Genomic DNA, 8,584 nt, shown 5'->3' on the forward strand with positions numbered 1-8,584 from the left:
CCGAATGATGGCCAATGTAAGCTTCAGGAGAGTAAAAATACCTTAAAGATAAGAACTGGTTTTTAAGAGTTGCCATGCATATGATCCTTCCAAGCAGTGCGAGTCTGCCTAGATATACTGTCTTTAATTAACTGGGTCTGAAGAGCCTATTAATGCAATGTTAAAAGGAACCAGTCTCAGCGGGTTCTCACAGTGGGAAAGGTATCCAGGGCTTTCAATTTACAAGGTCTTATTACAAAAGTGTCCTGCTGTTCTGGTCCTGTTCTTTCTGCCTGGGAGCAATTTAATGATCTGTTTTAGAGCAGAGAAATGGTCAGAGAGAAAATGTTCGTTGTTATGTGTTAGTGATCAAATACCCAATGGAATTTACAATGGTAACCAGACACTTCCTTTTCATATCAAAGTGGAACAGGGACAATGACATCAATACATTTGATTTGGAAAACCCTAATTGAACAAACTGGTCGTCCTCTGTGAATGTTTGTTGATAGTATGAGGCTGGTATTGAGCACGATGCCAACACAAATGATATAGATGATGAGGACAACGACAAAGAAAAAGGAGGGAGAGAAGAAAAAGGAGGAAAGAAAACTTATTTAAAGATAAGAATATGGCTTTTGACTTAAAAGTCCCTTAGTAATTTATTCCTCATGTATTCAACATTATTTAAGAAACATTTATAATTGTCTACCATGTCCCAGGCCTTCTACTGCCTATGCTGGGGAAACAGTGGTCCAAGCAACGCCTTTGGGCAAGTGGTGAATTCACGCATTTTTCCTTCTTTTATTCATTTAAGAGACTCTTGATAAATGACCATAATTTGACAGGTATTATTGTACTCTGTTGATCATATTTTAATTACCTTTATTTCCCACACCTAAGATGCAAAAGGCCTCAAAAACAATGATTGGTGAATGAACAAATAAATGAATATTTACTGCAAGATTTCTAATCTGGTCAATGTGGTTCTCTTTGAAAGCACGGGCATAAAACAAATACTTATGGTGCAATGTGATAAAGAATATAATAAAAATCTGTACACAGAGTTAAGGAACAATGGAAGAGGGGCTTAGTAACTCTCCCTTATGGATGTAAGAATACATTGAGGATGTGAAATTTCAACTCAGTGTGTTGAGTTTAGGACATCATTAGAGAGGGAAAAATTTTGAATCTGGGATGAGCTCTGGGCATCTGTTCTTTTAAAACACAGATTCTAAAATGTGTGAAGCTTACGTTTTACAGATCTGTATGGACTTTATTTCCAAAGAAACTAGTGTAAACTAAACGGCATAAGAAGAGTTTCAGAATCGTACATTTTCAATCCTCAAACCACAGTTATCCCTTAGAGCTTTGTCTTATCTTGGAATAACATATTACAATAACAGGAAGGTAGGTTGACCAAGTGGCTGTTTACACTTTGAAATTTAAGGAAACACTGCGAAATTTTAACTCTATATTCTTATCTCACCTACACTTTCATCACTAGAATTACTCTTTCTTCCAGGAAAAGTGAAAATGTCTCAGGCATGTTACGACAGCAGTCCAAAACAACTTTGAGATTTCCTCTAGTCTTGTTCTAATATCATAGTCTACTTTCTCAGATTAACCTTCTCTGACCTTTGAACATACTATATGCCAGAGATACTTCTAGAAGAAGAGGAATTAGACCACTGCTTTGAGTCCTAAAATATCAAGCTCCTCTCTAGACTAATGGCCTCAGGCTGGATCACTAAAAACTTCCTCCAGGCTTAACTTAAGAATTGTTTACATTCAAAGACAGTTTACGCTCATACTGTATTTTAACCATGTTTAGGAGTAGATATAGTATATTGGGATGGCAAACTTGCTGAGCTCATGGAACTGCACATCGTCAGATCTTTATTTAAAACAATTAGAAAGTGTTACATACTGGTAAAATAGATATGGATAAAAACATTGTTTCTCTACAAGAATAGTTATTCCAACCTTCTTGCTAGAGAATGAGTATCTCTAACACAAGTTTGGATTAACAGGACCACTTGAGAATTGAACCCGTGAGAATACAGTAAAGCTCTGACCACTGGCTGGTCACTCACATGAAGTGTTGTTTGCTGACACTATATAGCCAAACTCAAACTAAATTTTAGCAGATAATGATGAGGCACTCTACAAGCGAGTACATGCAATGAGTAAGCAAATTGGTGATGACAGCAGCTCTAAGTTTATAAGGTATAATTGCCACATACAAAAATAACACTTTCTAGTGGAAAAGTTGATAAGGGCAGATAATTTGAATCAGGTGAGGCAAAAAGGTAAAAATTGATGACATGGAAAAATGTAAAATGATCATGTAGTACTTTCATTTAAGGTCTCACAGGTGCTGGCTCTAAGGAGGGAGCGACGCTCTACAGGTTGGTTTTTACGATGTGGGGGTTACTGGATGAGGAGGGACGAAGACAATGATATGTTCCAAATAAATACTTAGTTGCAGAAAATATCCCTGAGCTTCTTAGCTTTTCCTTGACTCTTTTGAAAAACCCTTCCACTTCTATCCTGGGTGTGTCTCTTGCCTGTGACTTGAAAATGTCTAATAAAAATCTTGCCACACAAAAGACTTCACAGGAGAATCTCTGTTACACATACATTTTCTGTAATCTTTGGTTTTTTATATGATAAGATTTGATATCTCTATAGGTTTCCCTAAAAAGAATGAATTTTAATGAAAATTAAGTCCCCGAAATCAACAAAAATATTGTAACTCCTACAATGTTACCTGTAAGAAGCAACTTTCTATTTCCTGAAGTTTAGCATATAAAAATTATACCCTTCAAAGATTTTAGGCTATTGCATATGTCAGGTTTGATTTATTTTGTCTATTCAAATATTGAAAATGCATCTAGGCAGCAACATTTCTCATCTGTAAATGAACGTTCATCAGAATTCTCAAGCAAAAGAAGCAATCATTTTAGGCTATACGACCTTGGGACTCAGACTCTACTATGAACCTATTACAATCTTATCCAAATAATAATTTCATGTGAATAGAACATGTCTTTTCTTTTTTAGAAGTATAGCTTTGAGAAGTTCATCTGGAAATTGTATACACACATACACAAACTCACACATTGGATGGGTGATCCACACTATGTGATGTCACAGTAGAGATGGCCTTCAAATACTCTCTAGTGGGAATGAGGAGGACGTGAAGCCCTCTAAAGAACACATATTTAAGAGATTAAAAACATTGAACATCCATTCTCCTACCCTCTGTGAAGGAAAACTGAACATTTTAATTCATGAAAAAAATCACTAGCCAATACTCTTTTGTAAAAACATAGACTGTTACAGCATTGAAACAATTAACGGAAGACCTCATACAGTAATAGTATAGAAAAGACCTTGGATATCTAACTTCATAAATGATGAAAGGAAAGCCCAAAGAGAGGATATGACTTGTCTACAACCACAGAGCTATCGGGCAGCCTAGCTGAAGTTAGAACCCAAGTTTTCTTGATACACCACCATGTTTTTCTGTTTTCCCATTGCTACACTTACATCTACCTAATGTGAATCTTGTGGAGAGAAATTAGCATTTCTCCTGGAAGAAAGAAGCTCAAGTCCACTAACAAGGTTGCTACTGATTCGGGTTAGGTCCGATTGGAATATGGTGGAATGTGGTTTGCTTTATTTGGCTGGGAACGTTTCTCTGTAACCTGAGGATTCATTAGTTTGAAGTTCTGGCCTTTTGCCTCTTTCCAAGGCCATTTTAGATGCAAATTGTACCCCAGACATCATTTTTAAGTGACAGGAAAATCTCTGGAGATAACAAGAATCAGTCTGTTAAATTTATGGACCCTTTGCATTTCTAATCCTTCTTGATGAATAACTCAGTTTCCAGCCAGGGTTTGAACTTAAGAGTTGATAAAGCATCAGTTTAAGCTGCTGGCTACTAAATCAATGTAAGCGATGGCTTAATCAGCCTTTCTACTCCCTCCACTACCTTCCCACAGAATTCCATCAGACTTCTATGGAGCCAGGTCAGCAAGACACAGGCATCCTGACAGCCATTTGTAGCCATTAGACAGCATGGGAAGAGAATGTTGACCAGCAAAACGATTCACCTCTACCATTGAGTATATTGGTATTCTGCAGAGCAAGATCAAAAATCTTGACTTAGAGATTGCTGAAGTTTGGGGAGGAGCTGTGAATGTGAAGGGGAGTATTTTGACAAAATGGAGAGGAGACAAGTTTTGGTAGAAGGCTAACAACTTGGGTCATTTATAGAGAAGACACTTTTGATAATACTGTGTACTTATCTGGCTTTTTAACCCGTAGTAGGAATCTATGCCTAGGAGCAGAACAAACAGCAAATTAGAGGGGCAGTTTGTAAACCCTTTTGAGAGGGGACAGAGCAGGAGAGTAGCTTTTGAGTGAGGACGGGCTTCTTTAGTTTTCCTTTCTAGGATTTGATAATGGAAATTTCCCAAAAAGGGTCATCTTCTGGCAAATTGAGAAAAGTTTCCACTTTTCTGAAACCAAAGCTTTTGCCATGTAGTTTTAAGTGTAGGTTGATGTTATATAGAGAAATCTCTATCACCATTGACTGATTACCTAGTGTGGTAGCTTGCTTTATTGAAACTGTGTTGTATGTATATAAGTATGTAGTTTAATTACAACTGAGAAAAAGGATAACTAATGAGTCCAGTGTTTAACTGAGATGGTATCTTTCTACACCCAGACCCATGAAGAAGCATCAGTTCCACTCTGGCTTTTTTGCTGTTGTGCACAGATAAATTGATGATTTATGACTCTGCAATCACGTTCTAAGCCAGATTCCTGGAGAACATGAAGAACATGAAGATGAAGACTGTCTGAGCTGAGCGGTAGAGTCATTGTGTTAAGATTGTGAGTCTTGAAGATAAAATTTGTGAGTTTCTCTACTCTGTTTCTTAGAATCTGAGTGGCTGTCAGGGAAAAGTCTGTTAGTAAAGAGCAGGCATTATGAACTTCTTGACTAAGAATAAATCCTCCCTAAGTGGGGAGGAAGTCTACATTTTAGTGAGGATCAGTGTCTCCATATTCCTCTATACTGAGGTATTTTTGGTCTTCAAAAGCCTTGCCTCTTGAACTATGATCTATGGGTCAGCAGCAGTAGCATCTCCTTGGAGCTTTTTAAAAATGCGAAATCTGAGGTCTCAACTCAAACTTACTAAATAAGAATCTGGAACTTAACGAGACTTTCAAGTGATCCATATGCACCCTTAAAACTTGAGAAGCACTGTTCTAAAGAAAGCACCAGATAAAGTTCTTCTTCCTTGAGGGTCTTAGGACTTATGTGGCAGCCCGAATTTCTGTGGTCAAATCCATCTCTCCAAAGAGAAAAAGTTATATTGTAATTTAAATTTTGCAAACCAGTTTTTATATGCCTGAGACACTCGTGTTTTTAAATGATTCAGATGGATTGAAGCTGTTGTTCTCTCTCTGTCCCCTTCTCTCTCCCCCCTGCTCCTTCCCCCACCTCTCTCTTTCTAGCTGTCTCTGATATGGAGAATCAAATCCATCAGTCCATAAACCTTCAGTATACTAGTGTGAAGACAAAGACCATTTTCTCTTACTGGTTTAAGGATCTCTATGGAGGTCAGGGGTTGAGAGTCTGTATTCTCAGGCATAAATGTGAGATTTTGCTGGCAGAATAATTGATAAAATGGTATCTATGATCCTCACCTGGATTGCAATAAAGTGTCCTCAAAGCTGTATCAAATACCCAAAACTTAAACCAATAGGATCTGTTATAGAAATGTAAATATTTTCACAATTAAAAACTCAACATTTTAGTTTAGGTTGCATTAAGGTTTCCCTAAATGGGTGGACGTACAAAAATAAAACTTATTTTTCATCTTTTTTGGGAATGTACTTAAGTAGCTACAAAGAACTTTGTGGTCAGGTGGGAGTTTGTTTAATAAACCAAAACTTGCTCTAAAACCCAGGTTCCTTTTTTTAGTGGATTTTAAATGAATGACTGAATAAACAAATATTTACCTTTAGCCAATTGCTACGCTAGGAAAGAGAAATGATAGGTTTTTCTAGTAATAATTTTTGGATTTTCATGTATACCCTTAGATCTGCACTGCTTCATTTCAAACTCAGGGAAAATATCCATGATTATAGATATAAACTGGTTTCCCTGAAGTTTTAAAAATATTTTCTTCCAAATTATTTTCCACATCTAAATTTAGAGAGTAAATTATCCAATCTTCCCTTTTGAAGGCAAAGGGGAAACTTTCAGTATAAAGGAATGCAAATTAGACATACTCAGAATCAAATTGGATTTCCTAATAACAGTAAACAATGATCACTACTAGTGATAACAGTGTTTATATAAAGAAAATATTCTAGTTTTAACTCTTTATCGATAATGTTGTTCTTTGGCGTTAGAACAACAGCATTTTTCCTGGAAGTGAAATAATACTATAAATCCTATAAATAATTGAATAATGATAATAATAACAAAACTAGAGGGAATAAGCAGCCCATCTTTCAGTTTCTGATTTATATGTGTCTGCGTATTTTTTCATTTATGATTTTCCTATGACCAATATCAGAACAATAGATTTAGAATGAGACATTTCACATTCACATAGTGAAATGGCAATTCACATTATTCTTGCTTATGTCATGTCTCTAAGTATTGAAATTCCGTGATGGCCAGCTGAGTAGTCAGGGAGGATTCATTTTTCTACCTATCTACCTATCTTTCTATCTATCTATCTATTATCTATCTATCTATCTATCTATCTATCTATCCAGCTATCTATCTATCATCTATTTATTTTTAAGAACCACAATTAGTTATTTTCTGGGTCTCCAGGAAAACAAAATCGACTGCATTTTTTGTGTATGTGCACCAGTATATTGCCAATAAGGAAACTGGCTTGTATTATGTGCTCAAGTAAACTAAATTAGAAGAAAATAGTTTAATGAAGATATGTTTATGATTATTTAAGCATTCTACTCCTTTGGTACATAGTATTAATTTTTAAAATGATTATGTTAAATTATCCAAACAACAAAGTCCATTGAAAAACATTCTACGATACAGGAGTATTGTATTCTCTAGGTTTAAAAGTATGGGTATATAAATTATAGACTTGAGAAAGAGAGAAAGAAAGGGGGGAGGAGCAAGGCATAAATTCTGAGTGGAATGGATATCTATTAATTCCGTATTAGTCAATATCATCTAAGGGTTCACTTTCCCTCCTGATCCCCAACTCCCTGGTACTCCAAAATTTCACCAAGTTTTGTCTTTAAGTTTCTAACCAACAGAGGGGTTAGGATGTTTTTCCATGGGAAATTTTAATAAGGAAACAGAAATTAATACCTAAAACAGACAAAAATCCTTTCACAAATTAAAGGCATATGACAGCAATTTGTCAGCAGAGAGAAGGCTCTAAGACCAAACAGAAATGGAAGATTCAGAGTTAAGGTGTTGGAGTGAGGAGCAAGGACTCTGGAATACTGAGTTTTGCTAGGACACATGGACTCAGCTAGAAATGCAGAATTAGATACATAGGACTAAAGGGAAGGTTTGCAAGTTTCTCAGTGCAGGGAAGTAGGACAGATTTGAGGCAAGTTTTGCCTCATTCAGGATTTTGCCATTGCTAACTGTCAGAAATACATGAAGAAAAGAGAAGCTGATGAAATGCTTTTGGAACAACCTGGCTCATAGATTTTGAAATACTGGATTCGTGTGCCACCTTTTAGTCATTTCTGGATTTTAAGCTTCTGGGCAAATATGAATAATCACATAGAGAGTACACAAAGTCATAAATGTTATGAAGGACTAGCTAGTAATTGTGGTTGGTCTTCCATGCAATGTTTGCTATCCAGTGGCTCCACCTGAGAGTGGTTCCTGAGCAACGGCCCCTCCCTCTGCTGCAACCCCACCCAGGGGCTGTGCCTGCTACTCAAGCAGCCCAGGGCTCAGGAGGAACTCTGGAGTGCCATGAGTCACGAGAATCAGTTTTTGCTCCAGAGCTACTCCTGGCTGGTCTGGCAACTTCAGGAAGTCCAGCACAAGACAGTGGTCTTCTTTATATCTTGAGCCCTCTTCAGATTCTCTTCTTCATTAAAGAGTGACTTTCTTGCTTAGGTGCTCTTTGTATATCCTAAAGGCAAAGTGAGGGACGAAAGTAAATTTTACGTTTTTTGTTTCTTGTTTGTTTGTTTGTTTTAATGAGATATTTGCAGTATGAAGTTGAACTCTGCAATGGAGAGTTCTATACTAGATTTTGAGGTAATAGGTTTCATAAGGATCACAAATCCAGTACTGGTCTTGCGTTCTAGACATGCCTATGTTTTTCCTGAAAACCCACATGTATAAAGCTAGGTCCTCTCTGCTCCTTGAGATCTGTATGAGATTGGGCACACACTCAATTTCAAGCCCAAGGAAAGCAAAGGTCTGCCCTACTATTTTGTAACTTTTGAGCTCACAATCTCATTTTCCTTTGCAGGCCCACCTTTGCATATCCAAACACATCAAGATATTCAACAGAGTAAAAATCTTTCCATTTAATGATAGGGCAAGAAGACAGTGTTGCTGTAATTA

This window comes from Ceratotherium simum, chromosome 16 (genome assembly GCF_057802395.1).
Source record: "Ceratotherium simum simum isolate JZ-2026a chromosome 16, ASM5780239v1, whole genome shotgun sequence".
Lineage (NCBI taxonomy): Eukaryota > Metazoa > Chordata > Mammalia > Perissodactyla > Rhinocerotidae > Ceratotherium > Ceratotherium simum.